This window comes from Phodopus roborovskii, unplaced genomic scaffold (assembly GCF_943737965.1).
Source record: "Phodopus roborovskii unplaced genomic scaffold, PHOROB, whole genome shotgun sequence".
Classification (NCBI taxonomy): domain Eukaryota; kingdom Metazoa; phylum Chordata; class Mammalia; order Rodentia; family Cricetidae; genus Phodopus; species Phodopus roborovskii.
In genome coordinates, this window is record NW_026126625.1 from 304,931 (window position 1) to 323,876 (window position 18,946).

Consider the following 18,946-nt stretch of genomic DNA (forward strand, 5'->3'; position numbering starts at 1 on the left):
TTCCCAGTCTGTGGGCTGCCATTTGGTCTTGTCAACTGTGTCCTTTGCCTTACAGAAGCTTCTCAGTTTGAGGAGGTCCCATTTATTAATTGTTGATCTCATTGTCTGTGCTACTGGAGTTATGTTCCGGAAGCAGTCTCCTATACCAATTTGTTCAAGGGTACCTCCTACTTTCTCTTCTAAGAGTTTCAGTGTGGCTAAATTTATGTTCAGGTCTTTGATCCATTTGGACTTGAGTTTTGTGCATGGTGATAGACATGGGTCTATCTGCAGTCTTCTACATACCATCATCCAATTGTGCCAGCACCATTTGTTGAAGATGCTTTCCTCCTCCCATTGTATACTTTTAGCTGTTTTGTCAAAAATCAGGTGTTTGTAGGTGTGTGGGTTAAAATCAGGATTTTCAATTCGAATCCATTGGTCTACTTGTCTATTTTTCTGCCAATACCAGGCTGTTTTTAGGACTATAGCTCTGTAGTAGAGTTTAAAGTCAGGGATGGTGATGCCTCCTGAAGTTCCTTTATTGTACAGGGTTGTTTTGGCTATCCTGGGTCCTTTGTTTTTCCATATAAAGTTGATTATTATCCTTTCAAGGTCAGTGAAGAATTGTGCTGGGATTTTAATGGGGACTGCATTGAATCTGTAGAGCATGCGAGATCTCTCCATTTTCTGGTATCTTCAATTTTTTTCTTTAAAGATATAAAGTTCTTATTATATAGGTCTTTCACTTTTTTGGTAAGCATTACCCCAAGATACTTTATGTTGTTTGTGGTTATTGTAAAGGGTGATGTTTCTCTGATTTCTTTCTCAACCCCTTTGTAGTCTGAATAAAGTAGGGCTACTTATTTTTTTGAGTTTATCTTGTATCCTGCTAGTTTGCTGAAGGTGTTTATCAGCTGTTGGAGTTCCCTGGTAGAGTGTTTTGGGTTGCTTATGTAAACTATTATATCATCTGCACATAGAGAAAGTTTGACTTCTTCCTTTCCAATTTGGATCCCCTTGATCTCCTTTTGTTGTCGTATTGCTTTAGCTAGAACTTCAAGTACAATATTGAAAAGGTATGGAGAGAGCATCCTTGTCTTGTTCCTGATTTTAGAGGAATCACCTTAGGCTTCTCTCCATTCAGTCTGATATTGGCTGTTGGCTTACTATATATTGCTCTTATTATGTTTAGGTATGTTCCTGCTATCCCTGATCTCTTCAAGACCTTTATCATGAAAGTGTGTTGAATTTTGTCAGAGGCTTTTTGAGCATCTAGGGAAATGATCATATGGTTTTTCTTTTTCAGTTTGTTTATATGATGGATCACATTGATAGATTTTCATATGTTAAACCATCCCTGCAACCCAGGAAAATCATGGTAGATGATTTCTCTGAGGTATTCTTGGATTCAGTTTGCCAGTATCTTACTGAATTTTTTTGCATCAATATTCACCAGGGATATTGGTCTGTAGTTTTCTTTCTTAGTTGTGTCTTTGTGTGGCTTGGGTACCAAGGTGATTATGGCCTCATAAAAAGAGTTTGGTAATGAATCTTCTGTTTCTATTGTGTGGAACAATTTGAGGAGTATTGGTATTAGCTCTTCCTTGAATTTTTGGTAGAATTCTGCATTTAAGCCATCTGGCCCTGGTTTGTTTGTTTGTTTTTTGTTTTTTGTTTTTTGTTTTTTTTTTTTTTTTGTTGGAAGGCTTTTGATGACTGTTTCTATTTCATTGGGGGTTATATTTAAGTTGTTTGTCTGTTCTTGATTTAATTTTGGTAAGTGATAGTTATCCACAAATTTGTATATTTTCTTTGAATTTTCAAATTTTGTGGAGTACAGGTTGTCAAAGTATGACATGAAAATTGTCTGGATTTCCTCTGTGCTCATTGTTATATCTCCCTTTTTGTTTCTGATTTTGTTAAATTGCATGTTCTCTCTCTGCTTTTTTGGTTAGTTTGGATAAAGGTTTGTCTATCTTGTTGATTTTCTTGAAAAACCAACCCTTTGTTGCATTGATTTTTTTTGTATTATTTTCCTAGTTTCTATTTTATTGATTTTAGCCCTCAAATTGATTATTGTCTGGTGTTTACTCCTCTCGGGTGAGTTTGCTTCTTTTTTGTTCCAAGGCTTTCAGTTGTGCTGTTATTTCTCTTATGTGACTATCCTCTGTTTTGTTCATATGGGCACTTAGTGCAATGAACTTCCCTCGTAGCACTGCTTTCAAGGTGTCCCATAAGTTCTGGCATGTTGTGTCCTCATTCTCATTGAATTTTAGGAAGTTCTTAATTTCTTTCTTTATTTCTTCTTTGACCCAGGTATGGTGCAATTGCGCATTGTCCCCGTGAGTTTGTAGGGTTTCTGCTATTTGTGTTGTTGATCCCAACATTAAAGCATGGTGGTCTGATAAGATATAGGGAACTATTCCAATTTTTTTGTATCTGTTGAGGTTTGTTATGCTGCATAGTATGTGGTCGATTTTAGAGAAGGTTCCACATAGAGCAGAGAAGAAGGTATATTCTTTTTTGTTTCGATGGAATGTTCTATAGATGTTTGTTAAACCCAATTGAGACATAACTTCTGTTAGATCTTTTGTTTCTTTGTTAAGTTTCTGTCTGGTGGTCCTGTCTAGTGGTGAGAGTGGTGTATTGAAGTCTCCCACTATAAGTCTGTGAGGTTTTATGTGAGCTTTGAGTTTTAATAGTGTTTCTTTTACGAATGTGGGTACCTTTGTATTTGTGGCATAGATGTTCAGAATTGAGACGTTGTGTTGATGGATTTCTTCTGTGATGAATAAGAAATGACATTAATTTTGGTTTGAAGTCTAACTTGTTAGATATTAGGATAGCCACACCTGCTTTCTTCTTGAGTTCATTTGATTGGAAGCTCTTTTCCCAGCCCTTTACCCTGAGGTAATGTCTATCTTTGAAGCTTAGATATGTTTCTTGTATGGAGCAGAAGGATGGATTCTTTCTTCGTAACCATTCTGTTAGCCTGTGTCTTTTTATAGGGGAGTTAAGGGCATTAATGTTGAGGGAGCGTAAGGACCATTGATTGTTGATGTTTGTTTGTTTTAGATTTGTTTTTGGCAGTGGCATTATGAATATACTTGTCCAGCTTTACCCTTGGGTTCTGGTGAAGTGTGATTATCTGTTGCCTATGTCTTTGTGAGCATAGTTAACTTCCTTGGGTTGGAGTTTTCCTTCCAGTATTTTCTGTAGGGCTGGATTTGTAGATATGTATTGTGAAATCTGGCTTTGTCATTAAATATCTTGTTTTCTCAGTCTATAGTGATTGAGAGTTTTGGAGGGTATAGTAGTCTGGGCTGGCATCCATGGACTGTTAGTACTTGTAAAACATCTATCCAGAACCTTCTGGCCTTGAGAGTTTCCATAGAGAAGTCAGGTGTAATTTTGTTAGGTCTGCCTTTATATATTATCTGTCCTTTTCCTTCACTGCTCTTAATAATGTTTCTTTATTCTGTATGTTAGATATTTTGATTATTATGTGTTGAGTGGTATTTTTTTCATTTGTCCAGCCTATTTGGTGTTCGGTATGCTTCTTGTACTTTCATGGGCACATCCTTCTTCAGATTGGGAAATTGTTCCTCAATGATTTTGTTGAATATGTTTTCTGCACTTTTGAGCTGGACTTCTTCGCCTTCCTCTATGCCTGTTATTCTTAGGTTTGGCCTTTTCACAGTGTCCCACATTTCCTGGATGTTTTGTGTTAAGGATTTGTTGGATTTAAGATTTTGTTTTGGTCAATGAATCTATTTCCTCTAGTTTATTTTCAGTGCCTGAGATTCTCTCTTCCATCTCTTGTATTCTGTTGGTTATGCTTGTGTCTGTAGTTCCTGATTGTTTGCCCAGTTTTTCTATTTCCAGCATCCCTTCAGTTTGTGATTTTTTTATTTTCTCTATTTCAGTTTTTAAGTCTTCATTGGTTTCCTTTACCTCTTGAATTTTTTTCTTGGCTTTCTGTACTTTCTTTAAGAAATTTGTTCATTTCTTCCAATTTTTGTTTGTTTTTTTCTTCCATTTTTTAAAGGGATTTTTCTCACATCATCTTTGATGGCCTTTATCATTTTTATGACAATAATTTTTAAGTGGTTCTCTTCTGCTTCATCTGCTTTGGAGTGTTCATGTCTAGTTGTCGTAGAGTCCCTAGATTCTGGTGGTATTATGCTTGTCTTTCTATTGTTAGGTGTTTTCTTGTATTGCTGTCTTCCCATCGCTTCTTCCAGGTGGGGGTCCCCAGGTGGGCTTATGTGGGTCAGAGGTTCTATGTCTGTAGCTCTGGGTGGTCCAAGCTCTCTAAAAGGTCTCTCCTTAGGCAGGGGCCTGGTGATGGGGATCAAATATAAGGCTCCAGCAGAAGACTGGCGATAGGGGTCAAAGATCCAGAAGGTTGGGACTCAGGATGTTCCGTGCCCTGATAGGCTGACCTAGCCTGGGCCTGGCACTCCCCAGCTGAGGCCTCTTTAGCTAAGACCTGGCCCAGGTGATGGGGGTTAAGGATCCAGCTGGCAGGAGCTCAGAGTGGCCCTGCTGGGATAGGCAGATCTCTGGGAGAGACCTGGAATTCCAGTAGAGGACCAGCAGTGGGGGTCAGAGACCAGGCATGGGGAGACTAGGGGTGGTCCTGTGTGGATAAACAAGTCTAGTGTGCTCAGAGCAGCTCCAGGAAGTTCCCCAAAGGTGGCAGGATTGTTGGCTCCACCCTCTGTCCCAGTGCTCAATGAGAGTGGTGGGACAGTGGGCAGGGTAGGGCACAGGGTTGGGGGAGGGCAGGCTGCTGGTAGGTGTGGGTGGGTGTGTATCAGAACTCCAAGAGCATTCTCCATGGGGACAGGACACAGGGAGAGCGAGATCTGGGGGCCAATCCAGGGACTTGCCAGGGAAGGGTGTGGGGGGGATTACATCTGAATTGGTCCTAGACTCACCTCTAGCTGAGGCCTGGTGATGGGCATCAAAGACGATGGGGGTCAAAGACTAGGCTAGCTATTTTACCTCTTTCTATATTTACCTCAGGTCACTGACCTTTTAGATCCTGACTGACACTTGTGTAAATGGTTAACTTAAAAAGGATTGTGACCTTCTATGTCTATCTTCTTTCGCTTAACATAATATTTCCAAGGTCTGCCTGTATTATGGCATGAATAAGCATTCTGTCCCTTTGTGTGGCTAAATGATACTCTGTTGTTTACCCTTCACAATAGCCTCAAGTAATATAAAATATCTTGGGGGTAATTCTAACTAAGCAAGTGAAGGACCTCTATGATAAAAACCTTCAAGTCTTTGAAGAGAGAAGTTGAAGAAGATTTCAGATGATGGAAAGACCTCCCATGTTCATGGTATGGTAGGATTAACATAGTAAAAATGGTCATCCTACCAAAGCAATCTACAGATTCAATGCAATCCCCAATCCCCATCATAGTTTTGACAATTCTTTACAGACTTTGAAAGAATACTTAATTTTATATGGAACAACAACAAAACCCATGATAGCTGAAACAATACTGAACAGTACTGAACTGCTGGAGGTTTTATCATCCCTGATGTCAAGTTGCCCTACAGAGCTACAGCAACAAAAATCACATGGTGTGGAGAAAAAGAGACACATTGATCAATGGAATTTAATTCACATAAATTTACACACCTACAGACAACTGGTTTTTGATAAAGTAACCAGAAATACACACTGGAAAAAACAAAGTTTCTTGTACAAATGGTGCTGGTCAAACTGGATGCCTGCATGAAGAAGAAAGCAAAGAGATCCATATTCCTTACCCTACACCAAACTCAAGTCCAAGTGGATCAAAAACCCCAACATAAAACCAAACACACTGAACTTGATAGATGAGAAAGTACTTTGAACACATTGCCAAGAAGACAATTTCCTGAACAGAGCACCAATAATGCAGACACTAAGACCAAAAATTAATAAATGGGACATCACGAAACTGAAAAACTTCTGTAAGGCAAAGGACACCATCAATTTGACAAAGAGGCAGCCCATGGAATGGGAAGAGGTTTATACCAACTCTACAGCTGACTGAGGTCTAATATCTAAAATACATAAAGAACTCAAGATACATAAAGAAACCAGATACTAAAAAAAACCAAAAACTTGCATTTTTAAAAGATGATGTGTAGTTCTAAACAGAGAATTCTCAGTAGAGGAATCTTAAATGTGTGATAAACACTTAAAGGAATGTTCAGCATCCCTAGACCTAGAGAGGATAGGTAAAGAGAGGAGCTATAGGGAGGAAGCATGGATCTACTGGGGAAGTTGAAATAAAATCTTATAGGTGGACTGGGAGCAGGACAGATCAGGTGGGGAGGGATGGAGGGAGAGAATGCATTGACAAATGGCTGGGCTTGGAGGGTGGTATGGAAACCTACTGCAGTGGAAACTTTAATCTGTGAGGGTGACCCTACAGATGACTCCTAGTAATGGAAGGTACGGCATCTAAACTGACTGTCTTTTGTAGCCAGGCTTCTTTGGTGGAAATGGGCTATATTCATTTGAGTTGCTGGCCAAGAGGGTCCCATGAAGATCTCTAAACAACCCAGCGCTGAGGCTAGGACAGAGGGACACTCTGAAAACTGACAACCAGGCCCCAGTGCTGAGGACAGCTTCCACATAATTCATTGAACATAGAGAGGTTGAACTCTTCATCTCTACATTTTAGTCTTTTTGGCAATTTGCAGGCAATGTAAAGAGAAACCTGGACACCAACCCAGACACAAAACTGTCCACCTATACCTGCCCTGCCTGCAAAATATACTGGGGCAATGGCTGTACAGAACTTGTGGAAATGGCCAACCAGTGTTTGGTGTAACTTGAGGCCCATGTCACCAGATGTAACCTATGCTCTATACTTCTTGAGTGGCCTGAATCAGAGCATAGATAGTCAAGAGACTTAGGGTAGAACCAAACATGGCCGGCCTAAAATAAATTAATGAAATGATTCCTAATGATATTCTTCTATACTCATAGATTGGTGCCTTATCCAGTCATCATCAGAGAAGCTTCCTCCAGCAGCAGGTGGGAGTGAGTGTCACAATAAGACATTATTTGGAGAGAGAGCCTAAATTGGAGGTCTCTATAAGGTCCATTCCCTTGGAGATCAGAGAACCTCATAGAAGCAGGGAGTCAGAAGGGGAATGGAGGACACCAAGAGAACATGTCCCACTCAATCAACTATTCAAGGCTCACATGGGCTCATAGAGCCTGAAATGGCAAGCATAGAGCCTGCATGGGTCTGCACCAAGTGCATATATGTTAAGCTGTTAGCTAAGTAGTTTTGTGGGGCTCCTAACAGTGGGGAGTGGGTATGTCTCTGACTCTTGCCTGCTCTTGAGATTCTTATCCTTCTATTAGGTTGCCTTGCCCAGCCTAGATATGAGGCTTTTGCTTTGTCTTATTTTGTATCTTGTTTTGTCCTGTTTGACTGTTGTCTCTTGGAGGCCTGCTCTTTTCTGAAGAGGAAATGGATGTGGGTGGATCTGGGGGAAAGGAAGGTGGGGAGAGGTAGGAGGAGTCGAGGGAGTTGAAACCGTATTTAGGATGTATTGGTGAGGAAGACTCTATTTTCAATAAAAAAACTAAAATTTTGTGGATTCTATACCACTGTGTTTTATTTATATATCCATTATTAATCTGGAGAAGTAACCAAATTTTATAATACACCCCTTATCTATACAATCATGTAGTGTGTGTGTGTGTGTGTGTGTGTGTGTGTGTGTGTGTGTGTGTTTTCACAGACAATATTCAGCCAGGTGTGGTAGTACTCACCTGTGATACTAGAACCTGGGAGGTCATGACAGGGAGGATCATGAGTTCAAGTCTAGCCTGAGCTAGATAGTAAGTTCCAGGCCATCATGGTTATAAAATGAGAACTTGTCTCAAAAAGCAAATGAAACAAAAATAGGCAATATTTGAAGAAGCTTATTTTTATTTTGTTTGTGTATGTTTATGACCCATGTATGTGTATACTTTTTCATATCTGTGAGTGCCTATACATGAGTGTTACAATGTGGAAGTCAGAGAACAACCTCAATGTTGGTCATTGCCTTCTGCCTGGTTTGATCCATGGTCTCTTATTGTTTGCAGCTATGTAAGACAGGTTAGCCAGCCCCAAACGTTAGTATGTTCTCTTGTCTTCACTTGCCACCTCAACATAGCAGTGCTGGGATTATAGTCTCACATCACTGTCTCTGGATTTAGATGGATTCTTGGGATCTGAACATAGCTCCTCATATTTTTAAAGCAAGTGCTTTCCTCAGGGATCCATCTTCCTTGCCTGCCCTCAAAACATTTTACAACAAGGCACTAATAACACATGAGTGCCAGAAGTGCCATAGAGTGACCCTTTATTTGCTGGGGTCAAGGGAGTGACAGCTAGGGCACTTAGAGCAATAGCTATCCACCAGCTGTCATGGAGACGTTTCAATATCTTAACAACTGGTACAACCATATGTGTGTGTGTAAGGCTGAGTATTCCACTTACAGAATGTTCTGATAGATTCTCTGTGAGGATTAAATGAAGCCAGAAACCCAGAAGGGTTTGGGGTTCCTGTTCAGAAACATGTGGTTTCTTGCCATGGGCAGTAAATGCCAGTGTGAAAAGCCCACTACTTGTTCCTTCTTTCTAGGAATGCTCCTCTAGCTGAGAGAGTCTCCCTTAGAAGCTAGTCTGATTGTGCATCCAAAGAGAGCTCTTAGGTCTATGGCAGCCACAGGCACACCACTGAGACACCAGAAGGAAAATCTCTTGCATGAGCCCCATGGCACCTTCTCCAGAAAAAAAAGTCGAAAGAACCTGGCTGGAATTGGATGGAGCAGCCTGGCTATGTGGCTGTTGGGAGCCAGGAAGCAGAAGTATGTGAACAAAACCCTCTCCTTTCTATTTTCTTTGTTGGCTTACATGCCCAAATTATCTTTTGAATCACTTGATAGCCTGTTGATCACTTTTTATTTTTGCCATTACATCTCAGAATCAGTAAGCCATAGGCCTAGACAGGAAGCTACTTGTACAGTATGAAATCCAGATAGACAGTGATTGGACAATCTGAGTTGAAGGCAGAGGTTTCTTGGTTGCCAGCTGGGGACTTCTTCCCAGAGACTCTCTTCCTGTATGAGGAGCAACAAAAGCTACTGGAATGAGTGCTCTGTTTGATAAAATGAGTGGAGTAAAGTATTGAACACCTCCAATCCATAATGGTGCCCTATACCAGCTTGCACTCACAAACTGGGTAGTTTCACACGCCCAGTCTCCATCTGGCCTCACTACAACTATGTGGAATAAAGGAAGTTATAATGACAGGTCTGGCCCACTGGATGATCTAGACTGCAGCTTTTTTTTAAAGGGTGTGGCTCCTAGTAGACTGAGGATGGCCACACATCCAAGTGTATATGGGCAGCACAAATTAGACTTGATGAGGTAAGGGGAAAAATAGACAAAGTTGGGAGGGTAGGGAAGTGGTATAGATCTGGGAAATACTGGGGTAGAAGATAAATATGCTCAAAATACATTGAATAAAATTTCTGAAGAACTACAACAATGAGGAAAAACAGTAAAGTAGTTATAAACAGGACTAATGGGAATGGAAGAAAGGATTTGTTACAGAAAAAGTTGATGGGATAGAGAAGTGGTATTTAGGGAGGTTTTATACGGGAAAGGTTTGCTACAAAGGGAAGAGAGGGCAGTTACCCATCTCAGGACAGTGGATTTGGGGCTCAACGGGTACAAGTGTGACCATTGCAGATGGTGGGTGGTTCATGAGGCTTTTGTGCAATACTGGCAGGTGAGGACCAATCTTCCCTGGAAGTTCAAGCCACCATCCCTTCCTTTATGTGAATGCATCAACCTGCTTGGTAGGGTGATATTGGAAGCCCAACTCAGAAGTCCTGGCAGAGGCTGTGAGAAAGTCAGAGATGGCTGGTCCAGGGCCAAAGCATCACCAGCCCTGCTCCTTCTACCTCTCCATTACTAACTGGAATCCAGACAGTATCCAGAGCCTCAGCATTCTCCCAAAATAGGAGCAGTGGAGATGTTGAGCTGAGGATATTCTAAGATGGTTCAAAGATGAAGAATTTATTTCTCAGAGCTTTTGAAAGCTGAGAAGTGATGGGGGATGGCTTCACCTTCAGAGAGGTCTAAGGTGAAGGAGCAGTCTGAGTGCCTGGTGGGGGCCAATTCCAAGTTCACAGGTGACACTTCTGGCTTCTCATGTGGTAAAGGTCCTGCCGCAAAGACAGTGTTTCCATCCATAAAGGCTCCACTACCACGATCTTACCACCTCCCAAATGCTCCTACTGATGACATCGATGGCAAAGGTTAGATGTGTGGATTTGGAAAGGACATGGGCACATCTAGGCTTGATTCAGGCTGGTATAAGTGGCAGCAAAATCTTCTCTCCTACCTAGAAGTGGACAACAGGCCAGGACCTAAGCACACAAGGATAACGTGCTCATCCTTATTAACAAAGCCCTGGCTCTTCACCTTGCCTCACTGATGACCTCATTGCCTTCATTCCAACTCCCTTTCCTGAATGGTTGTAAAATGATGTTGGGGAAAGACTTGATGATGTTCTTTTGTATTCACAGGAGGGAAGCCCTACATTCTTATTATGGTATGGGTGCCCTCTCCTTTCTATCAGTTAGGCTTTGTCAGCTCATATGTGTGCTCTGAGGCAGAGACAATCACCAGGGAAATGCCATGAGCCAGCTGACTCTTTGCTCTTAGAACGAAACTATGGGGTGGAAGTTTGGGGGCTGGGAGTGGTGGATCTTTCATAGCTGGTCATCAGAGCAAGCCTGATATACTTGGGCTGCTGTATATAGAACGAAGCTGAGTTGCAGCTCTCATGGTATCAGTCTGATGATGTGGGTGTTTCTAATCCAGTTTCTGTCCTTTTCTTTTGTCATTTATGTCATGCTGTCCAACCTTTGCCTCCTCAGCAACACCTCCACAGTCTTTCCTGCAATATCAGCACTCTGTAGGTGTTCATTTTTTTAAATCCTTTAGTAAGCTCTCTTTAATTTGTTTAGAAATGGAACCTTTCAACACTGGAAATAAAAACGGTCTGTGTATCATGCTAAAATTATAAGGCTGGCATCAAACTAAGATAAACAGTATTCATTAATCTTACCTAACTCCTCTCTCCTACAAAGGTACTTTTTCTGAGTTGAGCATCTTATTTTTTGAATGTTAGAGAGAGTGTGGATTATGATGATAGTGTATGTGTGTGTGTGTGTGTGTGTGTGTGTGTGTGTGTGTGTGTATGTATGTGTATGTGTAAGTACGTGTGTCCGTGTTCACACAGAGCCAAGAGGAGGATCTCAGGTGTTCATGTGGTTCTTCACTCTACCCATTGCCCCATATCTTTGAGATGGGGTCTCTCACTGAACTTGGAGGTAGGCTGGTGGCCAGTGAGTCCCATAGACCTTTCTATTTCCTCCTCCAAGGAGCATAAAGTCAAGTTAAGCTTGACTTAACTTTTTTTTTTTTAACATAGGTGCTAGGGATTGGAACCCTGACCCTCCTGCTTGCACAGAAAGGACTCTATTGGACCATTTCCAGAGTTCCATTTCTTAATTTCAAAGGAATAGTTATCAAGTGTTTTGAACTGTTGACCACTAGCAAGTATTTCTAAGTATTGAAGACAAGATATGCTAGTCTAAAACACAAGATTTCTCTTTAAGTAGGCAAATGGGAAGATAGTTGAAAGCAGAATAGCCTCCTCATTGGGCGATGCAATGTATTTTCATGGCTTGTTATATGCCATGTGTTCAGCACCCAGCATTGCTCACAAATATGTAAATTAAATAACTGCCTTTATTTCATCTCTCTCTCTCTGGCAGTGTTAGACCTAACAGCTTGTGTACTATTTGTGGTCTGTGCACTTCTTTCTGTGGAACTGCCCACTGTGATGTCCTGCCTACCTCCTGTTTCCTTCTGGACTTTCTGTGAAGTGTACCAAGGCAGTGAGGGAGGTTGTAAGGATGCTGCCTATGAGCCATGGCCCATTTACCACTGATCAAACTGCACTTGTGCTTTTTGAGACTTTCATTTGAGACCAGGGTGTGGATTCAGGGTTGTTACCTCAAGCTTGGGGATGAGAGATGACATGCATAGGAAGGTGGCATAGCAGAACAAGATTCAGTGAGCTCCAAAGCCAGATGAGGATGGGTGGGTGCACAGACAAGCTAATGAGTCTGAGGAAACCCACCAAGTCCCTTCCTTCTGATATACATACTTTTCTGTGAGAATGCTATTCTTTTGTTTGGTTGGATTTTTTATTTACCGTGAGAAAAACAGAGGAGTTGACAGGTTACTATGGGGCAATCATTGGGAAAGATGGGAACAAAGAGCTTTGTATGCTTACAAGACTTGGTTGGGTGGGACAGTGGAGAGGAACATAAAGAACAACCCCAGTGATGGTATAATAGGGAGGGAGGGAGGGCAAGGTGTCAGATAGGGAACAGGTTAGCCTGGGTAAGCGTGGGCTCCCAATTGAGATTGACTGGCTAAGGATCTGGGATCAGGAATTTCACACTCATTCTCTTGGTTGTTTTATTTATTTACTTGCTTATTTCTTTTAATTCAGAAGCACCATGAGCCAGTAGATTTTGAGAAAGTCAGCAGAGCATAGAATGTGAGATACTGAATTGGGGAGCCAGATCTTCGCTCCTTTATTCTTTGTTCTCTTTCAAAGGCTGTGTGGCCATAGACTGTGGGAAGTGCTTAGGTTTCTGACACAGAGTCAGTATTCTTGGAAGGCTTGTGTTCACTCAGAGATTTGTTGTTTTTTCCCCCTTGTATCTAGAGATATAGCCATGTGTCTCCAGGAGATCTTAGGAAAAGTATGATGAAAGGACAGTATATTAGTTACTTTTCTGCTATTGTGATAAAGCTCCATGATCAACAGCAGAACAGTTTATTTTGGCTTACAGTTGTTCTGGGAGAGAGTCTGTAAGAGTCAGGAGGCAGGCAGCAGGCAGCAGGCAGCAGGCTTAGTAGCCAGAGGAGGAAGCTGAGAGATCACATCTTTAACAGCAAATACAAAGCAGAGAATGAACTGGGATGGAGGTGAAGCTTAAAATCTCCAAGCCTTCCTCCAGTGATGCAGTTCCTTCATATGGCTGCACCTCTCACATCCACCCCTGCCCCCCGTAATGCCTACCAATAGCTCCACCAACCAACAGTGTTAAAACGCTGGAGCCTGTGAAAGAAATTCCTCATTAAAACCACCACAGATAATGTTCTAGTTTACTTTCTATTACTGTGATAAAGACGAAGACCAAAAGCTACTTGGAGAGGAAAGGGTTCATTTGGCTTTCACTTCACATGATGGTGCACCATCAAGGGAAGTCAAATCAGGAACCAGGAGGCAGAAACTGAAGTAAAGACCACAGAGGAGTGCTGTTTACTGGCTTGCTCAACATGGCTTGCCTAGCCTGCTTTCTTATTGAGCTCAGGACCACTAGCCCAGGGATGGCTTCACCCACAATGGACTGAGTCCTCCCCCGTCATTCCCTAATTAAGAAAATGCCCTACAGCCAGATCTTATGAAGACATTTTCTCAATTGAGGGTCACTTCTTTCAGCTAACTCTAGCTTGTGTCACATTGGCATAAAACTAGCTAGCACAGCTGGGGATGTCACTCAGTAATAAAGTGCTTGTCTAGCCCAAGATTCAGGCCCTTTCCTCAGTATCACCTACACACAAAGAGTCACCAAAGCATTTGGACAGTGTACTGTATGACATTACAATCAAGTGCTTACAGTACCATACTCTATATAATAGTACATCCTTAAAGCTGTGGTGGTTACAGTGAAAAATTCCAAAGCTCATAGTGTGGGTGCCCTCCCTAGGCTTTGAAGCAGATGAATTCCTAATGTCCAGAATGTACTTTGAGGTCAATAGTGCCTTCAAGGAAGTTTGTGTCACATCCATAGGCAGTTAGGGAATAAGAATGTGCAAGGGCTGAGGACATGAATTCCTCTCTATAGACAGTATTTGGTGGGACCATGACTCCCTTTTCCCTGTCTTAGATCTCTGCTTCTCCAGGGAGTAGATGCCCCACACTGGGACTGACCAATGCTTTAGTTACTTTGTTCATTGCCTTGGAAAATAGCTGACAAACACACCTTAAGAAGGGAAGATGTGTTTGTGCCCTTCGTTGGAGGGCATATAGTTCACAGTAACAGGGAAGGCATGCAGCTAGCAGAGTGGGTGGTTGGTTCTGTTGTGTCCACAGTCAAGAAACAGAGAGAATGCAGGTGTCAGCTATTTTCCATTTTCCTTTTCATTCAGTCTGGAATGTCAGTCTACAGGATGGTGTTGCTCACTTTGAGGGAGGGCCTTCTTCCCTCAGTTAAGCCTTTCTGGAACCTCCAGAGGTGTCTCCTAGTTGATTCCAAATCTAGTCAAGCTGATGGTGAAGATGGACTTCTCCAGCAATTTGAGAAGGTGAATTTCAATCATGTTCTTCTGCACAATATCTGGACCTCGAGTGGTTGTTTGGTGGGAGAGAGACTGGGAACTCTGTATGGGGACCAGAGTGACCTCATTGTACCTTTGTCCACACAGCATTCCAACAATTGAAGGCTGCTGCTATCTTCTGCATTTGAAGTGATAATAGTCCCTTTAACTTGCCAAGCTAATCAGACATTATAAAAAGCAGTTCCTGTAACTGCCCAACCCAACAGTTCAAAACAACTGCTCAAAGCCTTAACATTAGTTATAATTGTTTAGCTAATAGCTCAGGCATATTACTGACTAGCTCTCACAATGAAATTAACCCATTTCTATTATGCTATATTTTACCACAAAGATAGTGGTTTCTTACCTCACATCTTGCTTCCATGGAGAATACACGGTATCTCCCTGACTCCATCTTCTTTCTCTCTCTCCCTCTGTTTGGATTTCCTACCTAGATATAATCAGCCCTATCATGGGCCAAAACAGCTTTTATTTATCAATCAATAAAAGCAACACATATTCGCAGCATACAGAAGGACACCCACATCATCTAGAGTATTAACTTTATTACATGTTTATTATGTGCCCACCTCTAAGCCAAGCAGTGACAATGCAATAACTTGATTAAATCCCACAAGCACTTCTTCCTGTCTTACCACCAAATTGAGTTTAGGCGTTTTAGTTTGAGCTGAGACCAAGTCCAAGATCCATCAATTGCTTCTTGTGTGAATTTGGATTAGTCAATTAACATAGAGCCTTGGTGTGTCTGATTGTTTTCTGTTGTTAATAACATAATACCACAATACATGTAAATGATTAAAAAAAGGTTTGATTTGGTTCATAGTTCTGGCCCAAGGACAATGAACTGAATCTGTTGCTAGTCTTACTACCAGTAGAGTCCCAAAGTGACACAGGGTATCAAATGCTGAGAGACAAGGAATGTATGAGACATAATCAGAGGCACTCTGGAGATAATTTGCTAATCCATTACCTGCATAAATAGACTCATTCATCTAAGAGGGCATGGTACTAATCATCACCTCATAAAGGCCCTACACGGGGAGCAACATGGGGACTTGGGGTGGGCACATATCACACCCCTCCTTAACACTTTCCTTGGTATTTGTAGAGTTCTGTTTCCTTCCTGTGTGGTGATCTAATGAACAGAAATCTACCATGTCTATTTTCAAGATCCATGACAAAGAGATCTTTGACTCTTATGGGAACCCTGCCATTGAGGTTGATCTCTGCACCTCAAAAGATCTGTTCCAAGCTGCTATGCCCACAGGTTCTTCCACTGGCATCTATGAGACCAGGACAATGACAGGTTGCATTACATGGGGAAGGGTGTCTCAAAGGCTGTTCAGTACATCAGTAAAACTATTGCACCTTCTGTGGTTAGCAGGAAACTAAAGGTTGTACAATGGAAAAGATCAATAAATTGATGATTGAGATGGATGTGACTGAAAAGAAATCTAAATTTAGTGCAAATGTCATCTTGGGTAGTGGAGGAAGAGGTCCTTGGCTGTCGACAAAGTTGGTGCTGTCACATCATTATCTTAGATGGAAACCCCAAAGTTGTCCTGTCAGCCTTGGCTTTTAATGTGTTAATGGTGGTTCTCAAATTGCCAACAAACTGGCCATGCAGGAGTTCATGATCTGCCCTGTGAGTGTGTGCAGTCTCCAGGAAGCCATACACATTGGAGCAGACATTTACCACAACCCAAAGAACATCATCAAGGAGAAATATGGGAAAGATTCCACCAATGTAGGTGATGAAGGCAGGTTTGCACCTGACATCCTGGAATGCTGCAGATGCTTAAGAATGCAACTGCGAAGGCTGGTAACACTCATCAGGTTGTCATCAGCATGGATGTGGCTACCTTTGACTTCTTCAGGATGTCAGGTCTCCTGATACCACTAGCAGGTACATCACACCTGACCAGATGGCTGAACCACAAAGTCTTTCACTTGGGATTATTCAGTGGTGTCTATCAAGGACACATTGGACCAGCATGACTGGGAAGTTTGGCAGAAGTTCACAGCTAGTGCAGGCATTCAGGTAATTGGGGAGGATCTAACAGTGACCAATTCTAAGTGGTTTACTGAGGCTGTGGGTGAGAAGTCCTACAACTGCCACCTGCTCAAATTAAACCAGATTGGTTCTGTGACTGAGTCTCTATGGACATGCAAGCTGGCCCAGTACAATGGTTGGGGAATCATGGTGTCCTATTGCTTTGGGGAGACTGAGGATACTTTCATCGTCGACCTAGTGATTGGGCTCTATACTGGGCAGATCAAGACTAGTGTACCTTGATGATCTGAGTGCCCGGACAAATACAATCAGATCTTCAGAACTGAGGAGGTAGGTAGCAATACCAAGTTTGTTAGCAGGAGCTCTGGCACCATCATTCCAGTACCCACCAACCAAGCAAACCAAGAGCTGGCAATACCTGGAACCCCCAGTCAATACCAGATGCTTGGAATCTATCCCTGATGTAAATGAGGTGGCTAGAGGCTGCCCCAGTGCTTGCCTAGCTTCTGTAATCCTTTAAGCTCCCTCCTCCCCCATGCCATTGCCTGTTAGAAGTTTGAAGCCATGACTGACTACCCAAGGCCCTGCTGGAAACGTCAGCTCTGGAATCATGTGATTGGTCCAGATCATTGTTTCTGTCACTGCATTTCCCAGCTTGAGTTTGGAGCCCTCATAACTTCCAATGTATTCTATAAGATGACCATAGGCAAGATCCACAATGGTTCTATGTGCGAAATAAAAGCCTCCTTCCTGGTGTTATATCCTAGTATCTCATAACAGGGATTAAATTTCAACATCAGTTGGAAAAGAACTTTATATCCCAGTTGGAAAAGAACTTCATATCCTCAGCAATCCTTCCCAGGTAATTGTCTTGACCAGCATGGCATGGCCAGAGGACTTACTTGAGTCTATTTAGAGCATCATGCTGAAGTATCCCTTCAAAATTCAGAAAAGCTAGGATTCAGGGGTCCCTAGCCAGGCCTGGGAAGCTTAAGAAAGGATATGGTTGCCACATGGGGAACATAGCACCCTACTGAGCTTGGGCTACTTTCCTTATGGGATAGAAGGATACAGTTGTTAAGAAGTGTTACTTTTTTCTAGAAAAATTTTGATGGCTCCTTGAGCTTTGTTTCACTTGTTTGTCCTGGTACCAGGTAGAACACTGTTCTTTTGTGTGGGGGGAGAGGGGGGAAGAATGTCATTGAGGACAATCATGATGGGATGGGAGTGTCAATGAATATCTTGCTTGGAATGGTTGACATACTGGTTTAGCTCCATCAGCAGGTTGTCCTCTCTGTCACTGCTGTCTTTTCATCCTATGCATCCATGATCTTCCATGGGGTCATTGAACATTGACCCCAGCCAACAGATATCCAACAGAGGTCACCCTGATACCCTCTGCTTAGATCTCAGAATATGCCCTTCACCCACCAGTCATCAAGGGCATTAACTTCTCCCTCCTCCTCAGCCCTGTCTAAGTTTTTCATCCCTCTCTTGAGTAGTTTTTCTCTCGTACATGAGGAGTATGAGAGTTGCATAGATTGGGGTTGGGGTTCAGGATGAAGTTTTACTTCATTGTGTCTACACTTGACTTGGCCCCAGTGCCTTTGGCTCCAGCATGTATGCTGCCCTCCCCTGATCCTGCTATGCAGCCTTTGGTTTCATAGCTGAAATGCTCAGATTAGGCAGCTACATGGATACTGAGTTAAGACTGAGGCAATCCCTCCAGCTCTCATCTGTCAAGCAGATGTAGTAGATACAGATTTTACTTCCCCAGCTCGGGAATTGTTTTCTAGGAGTTTAATTTGTACCTGTTTTTTTGTGGAGGCAAGAATGTACTCCCAAATAATTGGGGATTTCTTGTTCTTTCCCTGAGTTTATATTTATATTCTGAGTCCTTTAAAACCAATATTCTCCAAGCCCAGTTGGTCCCTAGTATCACATGAGCTGAGCATGTCCTGTGCTGTCCTCATTTGTGGTCTGTGTTGTATAATCATGTACTTGTCAGGCAGTCTACTTGGGGAAGACTTTCTCTAACTGGAACTCCCTCATCCCTAGCTCTGTCATATTTTCTGGGCACAGGTATACTTTTCAGATACCATCTTAGATTTTCACCTCCTGTGGTATGATGGTAACTGTTTAATCACAAGTACTGTGGTTGGATGCATGGGTGTGGATGAGAGGTAGGTGGGTGTGGAAGTCAAAGGCTTGGGGGAAGGAAGTCCTGAACTGTAGTGTTTGCCTCTTCAGCGTATATGTGCTCTCAGCATGACTAGTTTCAAGCTGGAAATGATATACGATCCACTTAGGACCTTCTAGATATTTCCCGATTGTACTGGCTTCCAGCATGGCATTTTCTATTTTCGATTAGTAAATCTTGTAACCAGTTCTCTGGAATTGAGTTGATTTCTGCCACTCTACCCAGAAAATATGA

General features: G+C 42.2%; 1 pseudogene; it reads left to right on the top strand.

Moving 5' to 3' along the window:
- Window positions 1–15,653: 15,653 nt before the first annotated feature.
- On the top strand, window positions 15,654–16,974 carry LOC127238113 (alpha-enolase-like; annotated as a pseudogene).
- The last annotated feature ends 1,972 nt before the right edge of the window (window positions 16,975–18,946 follow it).